The sequence below is a fragment of the Leopardus geoffroyi genome, chromosome E3, assembly GCF_018350155.1.
Source record: "Leopardus geoffroyi isolate Oge1 chromosome E3, O.geoffroyi_Oge1_pat1.0, whole genome shotgun sequence".
Taxonomy (NCBI): domain Eukaryota; kingdom Metazoa; phylum Chordata; class Mammalia; order Carnivora; family Felidae; genus Leopardus; species Leopardus geoffroyi.
Genome location: NC_059340.1, coordinates 9,816,677 through 9,833,837, shown reverse-complemented (window position 1 = coordinate 9,833,837; position 17,161 = coordinate 9,816,677).

Here is a 17,161-nt window from a genome sequence, read left to right as displayed (position 1 = left end):
TCTCTCTCTGTGTCTCTGCCCCTGGCTCACTTGCACCTCCCCTCTCTCAAACCAAACCAAACCAAACCAAACCAAACCAAACAAAACAAAACAAAAACAAACGAAGAAGAAACGTTTATTCAAATCTACCGAGGGTTGGTAGGAACAGTGAGGGTCTGTGGGATTTGAACCAAGACTCCCCCGGCCCCACCTCTAGCTCCTCAAGATGATAATTCCACTCCAGACTGGGGCGGCCCAGAACGGAGAAGTCCTTTTCCCTCCAGCTCCCAGTCAAGAGGGCTGTTCTCCCTGAAGGGGCAGGACAGCAGCACTTTTCAGCTCTGGAATCCCTTCTGCCCAGACCCCACTCTGCCGCGAGCATGAGGCCACGGAGAATCTTAGGCCCCGATCCCCTTGCCTTGGCTTGTGAGGCAGAGGTTCCATCACGGGAAAGGACAACCAGGAAGACCCGAGGCTGCTGCCTTTCCCCTCTACTGAGCCCTCGGCCCCTGAGGCAGACCTGTCTCTCAGAGAGGGAAGCATACCCTTGTCCTGTCTCCAGCTCGAGAGACACGGCACAGAGACTGCACCAACAGGAAGAGGCAGACTGTAGGACAGACGGCTCCGGATCTCTTCCCAAAGGAACGGACTTATTTACAACAGAGCGTGAAGAAGCTGGGGCCCAGCAGTGCTCTCAAAAACAGTGGGGGCTGCGGTACAACGCCGTTGGAAGGAAGTGAGCAAATTCATTAGAGATACAGACTAAACTGTAGGCAGAGAGGATCAGAGAGAGAGACGACCAGAAAGAGCTCTCCTGGGGTCAGAACAAATCTCAAACACTGACCTCGGGAACTATCAAATGAGCTCAAATTTGATTGGATCAGCGTGAGACCAATTTATGCCATAGCACATTGTTGAAAAAATATTGTATAATTATAGCGATTAGTGGAGCTTAATGTTCAGGTGGAATCAGAGGAAGAGACAGTCAAGGAGAAGCCTGCCGAGACCACGGCCGTTCTGGCGTAACTGTGGGCATGCCTATGGTTACGCCTCCTCGGAAGCAACATCAGAGGCTACACATGGAGAAGGAGAGAGGGTGGAATAAATAATCCTTTCAGGCACTACATATATAAATTTTTTTTTAACGTTTGTTTATTATCGAGAGACAGAGAGACACAGAGCGTGAGCAGGGGAGGGGTAGAGAGAGGGGGAGACACAGAATCCGAAGCGGGCTCCAGGCTCTGAGCAAGCAGTCAGCACACAGCCTGACGCGGGGCTCGAACTCACGAACTGCAAGATCATGACCTGAGCCGAAGTCGGTCACTCAACTGACTGAGCCACCCAGGTGCCCCTCAGTCACTACATATATAAACAAGCAAATAACAATAACGGGACCCAGGGGAGGGGGGACCACACTGAGTCCCTACAGTATATTATCTGAAATCGAATGTCTGTAACCTACAATTATCCAGGTTGCAACAAAAAAAAATATGAGACATTCAAAGAAACAGAAAAGTTGGGGCACCTGAGTGGTTCAGCGCGACCCTTGATATTGGCTCAGGTCATGATCTCACTGTTCATGAGACTGAACCCCGTGTCAGCTCTGTGCTGACAGCATGGAGCCTGCTTGGGATTCTCTCTCCCCCTCTACCTCTCTCTCTCAAAATAAATACATACTTAAAAAAAAGACACAGAAAAGTATGACTCACACACCAGGAAAAAAATCAGGTAACAGAAACAGCCTATGAGAGTGACCAGGTATTGGATCTAAAACCCCTCAAAGTAGCCATTTTATAAATTCTTACTTTTTGATTTTTATTTATTTTTTATTTGAGAGAGAGAGAGACCACAAGCAGGGGAGGAGCAAAGGGAGAGACAGACAGAATCTTTTTTTTTTTTTTAAATTTTTAACGTTTATTCATTTTCAAGAGACAGAGACAGAGTGCAAGTGGGGGAGGGGCAGAGAGAGAGGGAGACACAGAATCCGAAGCAGGCTCCAGGCTCTGAGCTCTGAGCTGTCCACACAGAGCCCGACGCGGGGCTCGAACTCACAGACCGTGAGATCATGACCTGAGCCGAAGTCGGACGCTTTACGGACTGAGCCACCCAGGCGCCCCGAGAGACAGAATCTTAAGCAGGCTCCACACTCAGTGCAGAGCCCGGCATGGGGCTTGATCCCATGATCCTGGGATCATGACCTGAGCTGAAATCAAGAGTCGGATGCTCAACTGACTGAGCCACCCAGGCGCCCCAAAGTAGCCATTATAAACATATTCAAAAAAACTAAGGGAATCTATGACAAGAGAAGTAAAAGGAGATGTGATGATTAAGTTGCAGCAAATTGAGAATATCAATAAAGAGATAGAAATTATACAAGAAATCAAATGGATATTCTCGAGTTAAAAATTACAGTCATTAAAGTGAAAAATTCACTAGAAGAAATGAGCAGAACAAATATTTGAAGAAATAATGGCTGAGAAATTCCCAAACTAATTGAAAAAACATTAATCTACACATCCAGGGACCTCAACAAATTCCAAATAGTATAAACACAAACAGACCCATACACTGACACATCATAGTGTAAATGCTGAAAGCCAAAGACAAGAGAAAATCTTGAAAACAGCAAGAGGAAAACAGCTTGTCACTTACAAGGGAAGACTGATTAAGATAAGATAGATAGATAAGATAGATTATTAATAAGATAGATTATTTCTCATTAGACACGATGGGGCCAGAAGGTGCTGGAGTAACATATTTAAAATTCTCAAAGAAAAAAAAAAAACCTGTCAACCAAGAAGCTTATATTCAGCAAAGCTATCCTTCAGAAATCAAGAAAAAATGAAGACATTCCCAAATAAACAAAAACTGAGGTAATTTGTTGCAACCAGACTGCCTTATAAGAAGTACTAAAAGAAGTTCTTCAGGCTGAGATCAAGTGATCCCAAAACAAGTGATAGGATTCACAGAAGGGGAAAAAAAATAGCCACAGGTAATTATGTAACTCTAAAAGGCAATATAAATGCACATTGCTTCTTATTTCTCTAAACTGATTTAAAAAGCAATAGCATAAAACAACATGCATATAATGTATTGTTGAGCCTATAACATATAGAAATGTAATGGGTTTTTGTTGTTGTTTTGACTTGTTTTTTTTTTTTTTTTCTTTTTGGCTAACAACAGCACAGAAGAGATGAGTGGAAGCAAAGCTAAGGAAATGAGACAGTAATGTGAATCCACAGGAACAAATTAAGAGATCCAGAATAATATTGTTAAGTCATAGATTGGAAGGCTTATTATTAAATTAGCCTAAAGATTCAGTGCAACTCCCATAAAAATTATGACTGCTTTTTTTCCCTACCAGAAATGAGCAGGCTGATCCTAAAATTATGTGGAAATACAAGGCACCCAGAATAGCCAAAACAATCTTCAAAAAATTTTTTAAAAAGGTTGGGGAACTCATACTTCCTGTTTACAAGATTTACTACAAAGCAAAGTAGTCAAGACAGGGTGGTACTAACATAAGGATAGATATACAAATCAGTAAAATAGAATTGAGAGTCTAGGAAAAAACCCATGTGTCTATAGTCACTGATTTTTTCACAAAGGTGCCAAGACTATCCAATAGGGAAAGAAGGGTCTCTTCAACAAATGGTTCCTGGGACAACTGGAGAGCCACATGCAAAGTGAAGTTGGCTCCTGGTCTCACACCATATAAACAAATCAACTCAAAATTGATCAAAGATATGAGAGCCAAAACTATAAACCTCTTAGAAGAAAACATAGGGATGCATCTTCATGACCTTGACCAGGCACGTTTCTTGGATATGTTACCAAAAGCATGAGCAACAGAGTAAGAATATAGAAAATTAGACTTTATCAAACTTAAAAGAAAAAAAAAATGTGCTTCAGAAGTCACTATCAAGGAAGTGAAAGGAAACTAACAGAATGTTAGAAATTTTTGCAAATCATGTATCTGAAAAGGGAGTTGTACCTATAGTGTATAAAGAACAGGGGCGCCTGGGTGGCGCAGTCGGTTAAGCGTCCGACTTCAGCCAGGTCACGATCTCGCGGTCCGTGAGTTCGAGCCCCGCGTCGGGCTCTGGGCTGATGGCTCAGAGCCTGGAGCCTGTTTCCGATTCTGTGTCTCCCTCTCTCTCTGCCCCTCCCCCGTTCATGCTCTGTCTCTCTCTGTCCCCAAAAAAATAAATAAACGTTGAAAAAAAAAATTAAAAAAAAAAAAAAAAAAAAAAGAACAGTTGCAACTCAACAATAAAAAGACAAACAACCCAATTTAAAAACGAACAAAGGATCTGAATAAACATTTCTCTCAAGAAGATATACGAATGGCCAAAAAGCACATGAAAAGATGTCCAACATCATTAGGCATTAGGGAAATGCAAATGAAATCCACAAGATACCACTTCACACCCTTAGGATGACTATAATCAAACAGTCAGATAATAACAAGTGTTGGTGAGGATGTGGAGAAATCAGAACCTTCATGCACAGGTGGTGGGAATATAAAATGATACAGTTGCTTTGAGAAAACAACCTGGCAATTCTTTAAACAGTTTAACATTCAGTTACCATATGATTTGGCAATTCTACTACTAGATATACAGCCAAGACAAATGAAAACATACATCCACAGAACTACTTGTATATGAATATTTATAGCAGACTTATTCATAGTAGCCAAAAGATGGAAACAAACCAAATGTTCATCAACTGATGAGTGGGTAAACAATATTTGGTGGTTCCATACAAGGAGATAAAAAGGATGGGGCGCCTGGGTGGCTCAGTCAGTTAAGTGTCCCATTTTGGCTCAGGTCACGATCTCATGGCTTGTGAGTTCGAGCCCCGCATCAGGCTCTGTGCTGACAGCTTGGAGCCTGGAGCCTGCTTCAGATTCTGTCTCCTTCTTTCTCTGCCCCTCCCCTGCTCACGTGCTCTGTCTCTCAATAATAAATAAACATTAAATTTTTTTAAAAAAAGCCAAGGAGACAAAAAGGCAAGAAGTACTCATATATGCTTTAACATGGACGGACGTTGAAAACATTTTGCTAAATGAAAGAATCCAGTCACAGAAGGCCACATATTATATGATACTATTTATATGAAATGTTCAATATAGATACATCTTTAGAAAACACCAAGTAGACTAGTTTTGGCATAAGTCTGGGAGAGATGGGAGAGGTTACAAGGTTATAATTGTTTTGGAGGCGTTGAAAAGTTCTAAAGTTGACTGTGGTGATGATTGTACATTATCTGTTAATGTACTAAAAAATACTGAATTGTACACTTTAAATCGTATGTTTTGTGAACTCTATCTGGACAAAGTTGTTTTCTGATGCAATTCCTAATAAGATTTTTAAAGCTTTTTTTTTTTTTGTATGAGATTCTCAGTATACAGAACAGATAGAAATGATATTTTATTAGTATAATTATAGTGTCAAATTCATTTACTTTTTAATTTTTTTAACATTTATTTATTTTTGAGAGAGAGAGAGACAGAGAGACAGAGACAGAGACAGAGCACGAGCGGGGGAGGGGCAAAGAGAAGACACAGAATCCGAAGCAGGCTCCAGGCTCTGAGCTGTCAGCACAGAGCCTGATGTGGGGCTCAAACCCATGAACCGTGAGATCGTGACCTGAGCCGAAGTTGGACGCTTAACCAACTGAACCACCCAGGCGCCCCATTTACTTTTTAACAATAGCAATCATTTATTAAATTCAGTTTAGTCATAAATTTTGATTTGGTGATTGCATATGTGTAAGCATTTGGTTTAAAATTCATTTGAAGGGTGCGTGGGTGGCTTAGTCGGTTAAGCGCCTGACTCTTGATTTCGGCTCAGGTCATGATCTTGTGGTTTGTGGGTTCAAGCCCCATGTCGGGCTCTGCACTGACAGTGCGGAGCCTGTTTGGGATTCTCTCTCTCCGTCTCTCTCTGCCCCTCCCCTGCTTGTGCTCTCTCTTTCTCTCTGAAAATAAATGAACTTTAAAAATCATTTGAGTAGGCATGTTGGTCTTCTGTAAACAGCTAAAAATGTTTTTAAAAGTAAATGTGTCAAGCATTCAGAAAAAAAAGTTCAGAAATTATATAACCAACAGCTAATACAATCCAGCTTTGTCAAATCTGCACATTTTGCATTATTTGCTTCAGATTCTCTTTTAAGAAATAAAATATCACAAAACCGCTTCAGATTCTGCGTCTCCCTCTCTCTCTGGCCCTTCCCCTCTCGAGCCCTCTCTCTCTCTCTCTCTCTCTCAAAAATAAATAAATATTAACAAAAATTTTTAAATATCACAAAACCAGTTGAAGTTTCCTACGCAACTCTTCCCCATCCTAATTCCTCTATCTTACTGGATTTAGTGTTTATCACTCTTATGAATGTTTTTAAAAACCATGTATGTATTTTAAAACCATATATAAAAATATATACATTAAAACCTTATATATGTAATCACTGCACAATATACAGTGATGTTTTGCGCGCTTTTAAACTATGCAGGGGCGCCTGGCTGGCTCAGTTAATTGGGCATCCAACTCTTGGTTTCAGCTCAGGTCATGATCCCAGGGTCGTGGGATTGAGCCCCGGGTGGGGTTCCGAGCTCAGGGGGAAGCCTGCTTGGGATTCCCTCTCTCTCCCTCTGCCCCTTTCCCGCTCACTCTCTCTCTCTCTCTCTAAAAAAAAAAAAAAGTTAAACTATGTAAAAATACTGTCATTTTGAGTATGTTGTTCTCAATGCCTTCTTTTCACACTATTTTCCCTAATGTATACAAAAGCAGAGAATAATATAATGAACCCCTGTGTATCCATATACCAACTTCAGCAACAATCAGTTATGGCTACGTGTGCTTTGTTTACCCCCCTACCTACTTCCTCTCACTCTTCTGACTTATTTTAAATCATTTTTTTAAAAGTTTATTTCTTTTTTATTTTGAGAGAGAGCGAGAGAAAGCAAGCGAGCACTAGTGGGGCTGGGGCAGAGAGAGAGAGAGAGAGAGAATCCCAAGCAGGCTCTGTGCTGTCAGCACAGAGCCTGACTCAGGGTTCAAACTCACGAAGAGTGAGATAGTGGCCTGAGCTAGAATCAAGAGTCAGCTGCTTCACTGGCTGAGCCACCCAGAAGCCCCTCTTCTGACGTATCTTAAAGCAAAACAGACGCCATGAAATTTCATCTGTAAAAATTGCAGTACGTATTTCCAACAGAGAAAGATACGGCCTAGAAAATCACCAGCGTATCTTGCGTCTATCCCTGTGGTGCATGTAGCTTTGGTTGTTATTTTGGCTGTTACATAAGATTTGATTACATGGGGAAAATAATTTGATTTCTTTGACCACTGGGGCACCTGGGTGGCTCAGTCGGTTAAGCGGCCGACTTCGGCTCAGGTCGTGATCTCGCGGTCCGTGAGTTCGAGCCCCACGTCGGGCTCTGTGCCGACGGCTCAGAGCCTGGAGCCTGCTTCCGGTTCTGTGTCTCCCTCTCTCTGACCCTCCCCCGTTCATACTCTGTCCTCTCTCTGTCTCAAAAATAAATAAACGTTAAAAAAAAAAAAAAAGAATGATTTCTTTGACCACTGACTTACTGATGGGTGCTTAGGCTGACCCCACATTTTCACCGAAAGCAATGATGTCATGAACATTCCTGTACATGTCTCCTTATATGTGCAAGAGTTTGGATACTTAATGGAATTGGAATTGTTGGGTGATAAGGTGGGGAAACCATGCGACTCCCCTTCACTTTGAAGAGTGTCGTATTTATTTCCTGATCTTACTGTATTGACCAGGAATTTCAGGACAATCCTGAATTGAAACAGAATTGCTGATTTTAAGGGACCGTTTCTGATTGAGGCTTGTGTGCGTGTGTGTGTGTGTGTGTGTGTGTGTTTCAGTTTATTTTGAGAGAGAGCACGAGCGTGCGTGCACAAGGGGGAGAAGGGCAGAGAGAGAGAGGGAGAGAGAGAATTCCAAGCAGGCTCCACACTGTGAGCACAGAGCTGGACTCCAGACTGGAGCCCCCCAGCTGTGAGATCTTGACCTGAGCCCAAATCAAGCGTCAGATGCCCAACTGGCGTCAGAGCCACCCAGACACCCGTTTTTTTTGTGTGTGTGTTTTTGTTTGTTTAAGATTTTATTTTTAAGTAATCTCTACAGCCAACGTGGGGCTCAAACTCACAACCCGGAGAAAAGTGTCACCTGCTCCTCTGAATGAGCCAGCCAGGCACCTCTCATTTAGGCTTTTGGTAGACATCCTTTATCAGTATTGCCCATTTAAGAATAATTTCAGCCGTAACAGAAAATTCCCAAATAACGGTGACTTAAGATAAAGTTATTTCTCTCTTTTTTTTTTTTTTAAGTTTATTTATTTATTTTGAGGGAGAAATAGGGAGTGGACGGGGGTGGGGCAGAGAGAGAGGGAGACAGAATCCCAAGCAGGCTCCGCGCTGTCAGCACAGAGCCCGATGCGGGGCTTGAACCCATGAACCATGAGATCACGACCTGAGCCGAAATCCAGCGTCAGATGCTTAACCGACTGAGCCCTCCAGGCGCCGCACTTATCTCTCTTTGATAAAACAGTTCCGATGTCGGCAACCAGAGGCTGGCATGACATCTCGTTTACAAGAAGCCCTCAGAGACTCGAGCTACTTTCTGTTCACTGCTCCACAGTCTTTCTGGTCCTCATGGTCCAAGGTGGCCTCTGAGTTCTACCCAGGATGAAGGAAAAGATGAAACAGAGGCGAAGGGGGCACAGTAGCTGTCTGGTAAGTAAGGCTCCCAGAAATCGGCCCTTAGACTCCACTGCAAGAGTCCACAGCAAGGGAAGCTGGGAAGGTTAACCCTTCTGCTGGTGGTGCAGATGCCCAGCTAAAAATGCTATTGGCAAAAAAGGAGGGAAGAACATGTAGGGGTGTGTGCACAGCAGTCTCAGATTAAGGAAGTGCCTTTGTGTTTGTAGTTTACTGAGAGTTTTTACTTTTAACATAAACGAATGTTATTTTTTCAATTGTTTTCTCTGCATTTATTGAGAAGATCATCTGGCTTTTCTTTTCTTTTCTTTTCTTTTCTTAACATTTATTTATTATTTGAGAGACAGAGAGACACAGAGGGTGAGCCGGGGAGGGGTAGAGAGAGGGGCAGACACAGAATCTGAAGCAGGCTCCAGGCTCCAAGCAGTCAGCACAGAGCCCGACTTGGGGCTCGAACTCACAAACCGCCAGATCATGACCTGAGCGGAAGTCGGAAGTCGGACGCTTGACCGACTGAGCCACCCAGGCGCCCCATGGCTTCTTTTCTCCTTTAACTGGTAATACAGTGAATTGCATTAATATATTTCCTAATAATACTGAACATTATTTGTATACCTGGTATAATTTGCAAGTTGGTCATAATGTCCTAATTTTTTTTTACTGCTACATTTAATTTGCTAAGTTTACTCAGAATTTTTGCATTTGTGACATATTCAGTGCTATTAGAAGAGACTGATTTATAATTTCTTTTTTTTCCTACTGTTTTTGTTGGGTGTTTGGGTTGATACTGTTATCAGCCTTATAAAATGAGTCAGTAAAACATTCTCTCCTTTTTTTCCTTCCTTGGAACATTTTGTTCATGATTTATATTTTATGTTCCTTGAATATCTGGAAAAACTCACCTAAAAAGCCACCTAAACCTAGTGTTTGTATGTATGTATGTATGTATGTATGTATGTATGTATGTACGTACGTACGTACGTATTTATAGCAAGGGAGGAGCAGAGGGAGAGGAAGAGAATCTTTAAAAAAAAAATTTTAATGTTTATTTTTGAAAGAGACAGAGTATGAGGGGGGGAGGGGCAGAGAGAGAGGGGGACACAGTGTCCAAAGCAGGCTCCAGGCTCGGAGCTGTCAGCACAGAGCCCCACGCAGGTCTCAAACCCACGAACTGTGAGATCATGACCTGAGCTGAAGTCGGACGCTTAACTGACTGAGCCACCCAGGCGTCCGAGTATTTCATTTTTGACGATGTCAAACTACTAGTTCCCTCTATTTAATTAGAGGTCGGTTTGGACTTTTGATTTCTTCAGGCACCAGTTTTACCTCCAACTTTTGGCTGCTGTGAACACTGTTGCTATGAATATTCATGCATATATTTTTGTGTGAACATATGTTTTCAGTTCTCTTGGTGGGATCGCTGGGTCCTATGGTAACAATATGGTTAACTGTTGCCACAGAGGCTGTCCATTTTCTATTCCCACCAACCATGAATGTGTTGTCCATATTTCTCCACATCCTTGCAAACGTTTTCTTCCTTTTTAAAAAAAATATAGCCATTCCAGTAGGTACGAAGTGGTTTCTCACTGGGTTTGATTTGTATTTCCCTAATGCCTAATGATATTGGGCACCTTTTCATGTGCTTATTGGCCATCTGTATATCTCTTTGGAGAAATGTGATTTAGGTCTTTTACCCATTTTTAAATTGGGTTGTTGGTCTTGTTATTGTTGGGTTTTTAGAGTTCTTTATATATTCTGGATACTAGTTCTTTATCAGAGATATAATTTACAAATATTTTCTGTTTTGTTATCTTTTCACTTTCTTGGTAGTATCCTTTGAAGCATAATTTTTTTTTGAGTTTGACAAAGTCCAATTTATCTATTTTTTCTTCTGTTGCTCATGCTTTTAATGAAAAAAAAAAAAAAAAAAAAAAGAAACCATTGCCAAATTCAAGGTCATGAAGATTTACTATGTTTTCTTATAGGAATTTTATCATTTTAGCTCTTACATTTTGATACAATTTGAGTTAATTTTGACTGATTTCTGTTTGTTTAACTACTGTTGTATTTCTGGGATAAATCCCACTTGGTCATGGTATATAATCTTTTTTATATGCCGTTGAGTTCAGTTTGCTGGTATTTTGTTGAGATTTTTTTTCTTCACCTATATTCATAAAGGCTATTGGTTTCCAGTTTTCCGTTGTTGTATGTTTTTGTCTGGCTTTGATATCAGGGTAATACGGGCCTCGTACAATGAATAAGGGGTTATTCAGTCTCATGGATTATTTAGAAGTATGTTGTCTCATTTTCAGGTGTTTGAATATTTTTTTGTGTTATTGTTGCAGATGCCTAGTTTCAGGGCACTATAGTCACACTTTGTATAGTTTCACTTCTTTAACTTTGTAAAGGTTAGTTTTAGGACACTGAATACAGGCTATCCTGGTGAATGTTCCACGGGCACTTGAAAAGAAGGTGTATTCTGATGTTGTTGTATAGAGTGTTTTATAAATGTTAGACCCAGTTGACTGATGGTCTTGTTCTTTCTTCAATGGCCTTTCTAGTTTTCTGTCTTCCAGGACTATTACCACTCAGCTGAGAGAAAAGTGCTATAGTCTCTGTAATTGCGAATTTGTCTACTTCTCCTTTCATTTCTGCCAGCCTTTGTTCCATGTATTCCAGAGCTCTGTTTTCGGGTGCATACACGTTTAAGATTGCTAGGTGTCCTTGGTAAATTGAACTTGTCCCTTGTAAATTTCTTTGCTCAGAAGTCTACTTAGTCTGATCTTAATATAGCCACTGCAGCTTTCTTTCTTTTTTTTTTTTAATTTTTTTTTCTTCAACGTTTATTCATTTTTGGGACAGAGAGAGACAGAGCATGAACGGGGGAGGGGCAGAGAGAGAGGGAGACACAGAATCGGAAACAGGCTCCAGGCTCTGAGCCATCAGCCCAGAGCCCGACGCAGGGCTCGAACTCACGGACCGCGAGATCGTGACCTGGCTGAAGTCGGACGCTCAACCGACTGCGCCACCCAGGCGCCCCACTGCAGCTTTCTTTTGAATGTTTTCTTTTTCCATTCCTCTACTTTCAGCCTATGTGTATCATTACATTTGAAGTAAGTTTCTCGTAGGCAGCATATTGTTAGGTCTTGTTTTGTTTCTCCTTCCATCCTTTCTGACAATCTCTTTCTTTTAGTTGGTGTGTTTATCTACATGTATGATTATTATCTACCTGTGTGGATGTAGATCTACCATTTTATCAATTTTCCGTTTTTCCCTTGTATGTTTCTCTATTTCCCCTTTCCTGTCTTTTGGGTTGTTTGCATGCTTGTTAGTATTTTGTTTTATCTATTGTGTTTCTGACTGTATCTTTTTGTACAGTTTTTTAGTGGTGTCTCCAGGGAGCATACAGACTTAACTTTTCCAGTCTATTTAGAATCAATGTTTTACTACTTCACATGGAATATAGAAACCTTACCATAATATAGGTTCCTTTCCTCTTCCCCTTTATATTGTGGTGGTCATATCCTACGTGGACCTACGCTGAAAATCCCACCAAACAATGTTATAGCTTTTTCCTTTCAACTGTCAGACATAGTTTTTGAAACTTAGAATAGTCTGTTGTATTTGCCCAGACATCTATCATTTCTATTGCTTTTTTGTCAAGCCTGATGTTCCAGGTTTCCTTCTGGTATTATTTTCCTTCTTTTTTAAATTTTAATTTTTATTAAAAAATTTTTTTTAATGTTTTTATTTATTTTTGAGACAAAGAGAGAGAGTGCGAGAGGGGGAGGGACAGAGGGAGACACAGAACCTGAAATAGGCTCCAGGCTTCTAGCTGTCAGCACAGAGCCTGACATGGGGCTTGAACTCCCAAACCATGAGATCACGACCTGAACCGAAATTGGATGCTTAACCGACTGAACCACCCAGGCGCCCCATCGTCCTGTTCCTTTAAAGCAAGTTTGGAGTCTGTCTCTAATTAAACCTGGGACCAACAGATAGGTTAATCTCTCAGTTTTAGGTTTTGCAGGGTAGAGTCAATGTGAATCTAAAACTTGTATAAGCACTGGCTCATGGTAACAAACTATCACGAGGGATTTTTAAAAATTCTACCAGCCAGGTTGGAAAGGCAAATTTCCTTCTTGTCCTCCGTGCCTAAAGGTCTTTCCTTCTTCCCCAGCACATGATTGCACTGAGGGTATCACCCCCCACAGCTTCGGCTCTAGTTGGGGTCTCTGCTTCAACCCCCACTTCGGTTGGTCCAAGGCCTCACCTTCCCTGGATGACAACCGGTCCCCACTTTCTGCCTGTGCCCTCACCACTCCCTGGTCCCCTGGCGAGGGCAGTTGTCGCCAACTTCATTTCGGGTTGGAGAATTTCCTTTTGTTTCTTCACTTCTTGGACTTAAAAGGATGTGGTTTGTTTCTTCACTTCTTGGATTGGAAAGGATGCTGTTGGTAGTTTTCTTTTGTTTGACTGTTTTGGTTTCAGCCTGGCTTTTCTAGGTGTTCAGAGCCGGATGGTTTTCAGGTTATATAATCCACTCTATTGCTCAAAACAGAAGTCCCAATCTAAACACGAACTAATTTTTTTTTTTTTAAACAAGAATCAGAATTGTACGTTTTCAGAGCCCTCCAAGCAGGTAGAAGCTTGGCAGAACACAGCTTGGAAACCAGTGATGCCCAAGGCAGAAGTCAGGCTTTCTGCCACCTGCTTCCACATTTCCAGTCCTGGCACCCTCATGCTCTGGGACTGGGGGTAAGTTACTTAGCTTCTCTGAGCCGTCCTTTTCCCGAACAAGAAGTTAGGATAATCCTGCCTAGCGCCCAGGGCCTGGAACCACGTAGGGAAAAGTCCTGGCCTGGGTGACGCTGTCTGTCTTCGGTAGAATCTTGAAATTTTTCTCAGGTGTAATGCCGCTCTGCACCGCCAGGTGAATGGTGGCTGACCGGTGACAGTTCCCAGGCACCGCTGCAGGCTGTTTCAAGCCCACACAGCGGGCAGCGGGCATCGCATCGGTAGCGAATACTGTCTCCCCCAGCAGAACGCGGGACACAGAGGTCTCGTCTCCTTTTCTGTTCATTTCTGTAAGGACAGTCCGGGGCTGGCCCCACCTGATGGCAGTGCTCTTTGACCAGCCCTGGGCGGGGACCCCTTGAGAAGGCACCTCACTCTCTCCTCACTGACCTCCTCTCCAAACAGCCCATTCATCCTGGGGTCAGGCTGTGGGCCGTGGTTAGAGAAGAATCCCCATCCTTCTCCCCCAGACCCCGGGGCCTCGAGGGCGGACACCCCAACGGAGGCGGCGACCCCCGGGGAGGCCCCTGCGCAGGAAGAAAGGCATTTCTGTCTCGCTCTGAACCCGCCTCGGGTTTCGCACTTCCCCTCCCTCCCCAGGACCATCCCGACCTTCACCGTGAAGGAACTTTTGCAAACACACACACACGCGCGCGCGCACACACACACACACGCACACACACACGCGCGCGCACGCGAATGTATTTTTGGAAGAAGGGGAAACATTCCAAGAGAACCTCTGCTCGGCTGAAAATGAAGTGAAGATTATATTAAGAATGAAAGGCGAGCGGGGCCACTCGGCGCACACAGAAGGCCCTTTCATCGCGCCCGGCCGCGCGCCGCGGGCAGCTGCCAACACAAACGCGGGCGGAACAGAACCTGCGGAGCCGCCGGCCGCGCTGCCAGGCCGCGTCCCCGCCGATCCGGGGCTGGCGCCGCTCCCGTCTCCGCTCTGCTGACGCGCCGAAATCGCAGGCGGCGGGGACCCCGGGAGCCGCTCGAGGAGAGCGCCCGGCCGGGCGGGGTTCGGGGCGTGGCGTCCCCGGAGCTCCACCCGCGCGCGGCCCCCCCACCCCCACCCCCACCCCGGGGCGGCCCGGCTCCCGGCCTCGGGCCACACCTGTGCCTGCCAAGCCTCGCTGGAACGGCCCCTCCGCTCCGTGGGCTGCTCGTCCGCCGCCGCCTAGCCTCGGGAGCGCTTAGGGGGCTCAAGGCCGCCTCCTCCGTGAAGCCTGCCTGGGTCATCCCTGCGCTGGACACTCTCTCGGGCCTTCCTCGCGCCCCCAAATCCCCTTAGGTCCGAGCCCTCGACAGGGTCTGGCCCTTCTGCAGCCCAGTGCGAGCCTCCCCCGACCCCCAAACGTGGTGGTGGGGTGAAGAACCCACTCCTACCACAGGACCCAGATGCCCAGAGCTGGTCCTGAACGGACCTGTTGGAGGTTCTGTTGGAGGATGGGCATAATGGTTTGCCAACTGGGCCCTCTCATCAATGTTGGGAAAGCCACACAGCCCCGCCCCATACATTCCCTCATTTGGAATCTTAAAAGGTCGCGCCTAATATCCTCTCCGTAGCTGAAGTAAAGCCTGAGCGCTTTCACTTGGTATTTACGGCCTTCACAATGAGCTACCTGTTTCCCTCTCTGGCCCTGAGTGGTCTTACACTCTCCCAGCACTTTACCATTTACAGAGGACTTTCACGAGCCAGATAGGACGTGATGCCACCACAAGCCACGTGCTGGACAAGGAAACCGAGGCTTTGGTATTAAATGCCGCACCTGAGGTCACACAGGCACGAGGATGAACTGCAAAGTTGTCTCGGACCATGGCACCCCGCTCTCGCCCTCGGTGCTCCTGAGCCCTCCCAGCCACACTGCCTGAGACTGTTCCTGAACCCACCCTCAGGGGGTCTCCACCGTTGTGCGGCTCTGGAACTCCCTCCGCTTCCCCGCTGACCTCAGTGTGTGCCCACCTACCGGCCCCTTCTCTGAGCCTGCATGCAGCCTGCCTGCGGTCATTGTGCTCCTGACGCTGTAGGCTGGACTGCTGCACTCCCACCCTGCTTCGGCTGCGCACAGCCTGCCCTGTGCCACCTTGGACCTGCCTTTAGGGGGCCGGGCACCTGGGTGGCTCAGTCGGTTGAGCATTGGACTTCCGCTCAGTTCATGATCTCAAGGCTCCTGAGTTTGAGCCCCCGCTTTGGGCTCTGTGCTGACAGCTCAGAGCCTGGAGCCTGCTTCTGATTCTGTCTCCCTCTCTCTCTGCCCCCCTCCCCACACCTCACCCCCAAATAAATAAACATGAAAAATAGATATTTAGGGGGCAAAAGCCGTAAGATGTGGCAGTGGATGAGATTTGGGAGTGAAGACAAGGGAGAGGAGTCAAGCATGGGGGCCCCTAGGTTTGTGCCTGTGTGGGGGTGTTACCACTAGCCAGCCTCAGGAGCATGAGAGAGAAGAGGGACCAGGGAGTGGTGGTCTCAGGGTCCCTGGATACAGCACCGAAGGTTCCAAAATGATGGGGCTGGAGGAGAAGGTCTGGGAGGCTCTGAGGTAAAGAGGGAGGCTGAGGCCTTGGAAGCCAATGAGTCTGCCCAAGATGAACTCATTCATATGGAAGAGAAGAATACCCAGGACACAGCTCCAACATTTAAGGGACCGAGGAAAGGGGAGGGAGGGGAGGGAGGGGCAGGAGGAAGGGGAGGAGGCAGGTCAGCGAAGGAGGCAGAGAGACCTAGCACCAGCACGGGAGAGTGGTTTGCAAAAGTGGCATGAGAAGGAATTTTAACAAAGGGGTGTTCGAAACTGGCAGAAGACCTCAGAGATCTGTGGGAACCTTTCCAGGAGGTATGCGCTCACCAGACCGTCAATTCAGAGGTCACTGAGGACCTAGGTCAGAGTGGTGTCCGGAGAACGGTGACAGTAACAGGCCAAGGGGTGACCAATGGAGGAGGCGCTGAGAGAGCAAGTGCAGACAAGGGAGCCAAAGGCTGGCTGGTGCAGGCTTACCAGGCAGGGGGAGGACACACCGAAAGCTGCGGAGTGGAACCAAAGAAAGCAAAGGAGACTTGGAAAGACATCCATGTTCATGGACTGGAAGATTTCATATTGTTAAAATGGCAGCATTCCCCAACTTGGTCTATAGACTCAAATCAGTCCCTACCAAAGCTTCCCCAAAAGCTGCTTTTTTTTTTCTTTTTTTTTTTTTTGCAGAAATGGACAAGCTGATCCTAAAACTGATACGGAAAAATTCAAGGAACCTGGAATAGCTAAAACAAACAAATAAACAAACAAAAGAACAAAGCTGGAGAACTCACGGTTCCTGACGACAAAATTTATTGCTAGGCTACAGTAATCGAGACCGTATGCTGGTGGCATAAGGATATAGACTTCAAGATACATAGTTTGGTAAAATAGAGAACCCCATGTATCTACGGCCAATTGATTTTTGGCAAGGGGGCCAAGACCATTCAATGGGTCTTGAATCATTTATCCTACAAATGGTGCTTGAACTGGATATCCGTACCATATACAAAATGAACTCAAAATGGATCGACAACCTCAATATAAGAGCTAAAGCTGTAAAGTCCTTAAAAGAAAATGCAGGGGTAAATCATCATGACCTTAGATGTG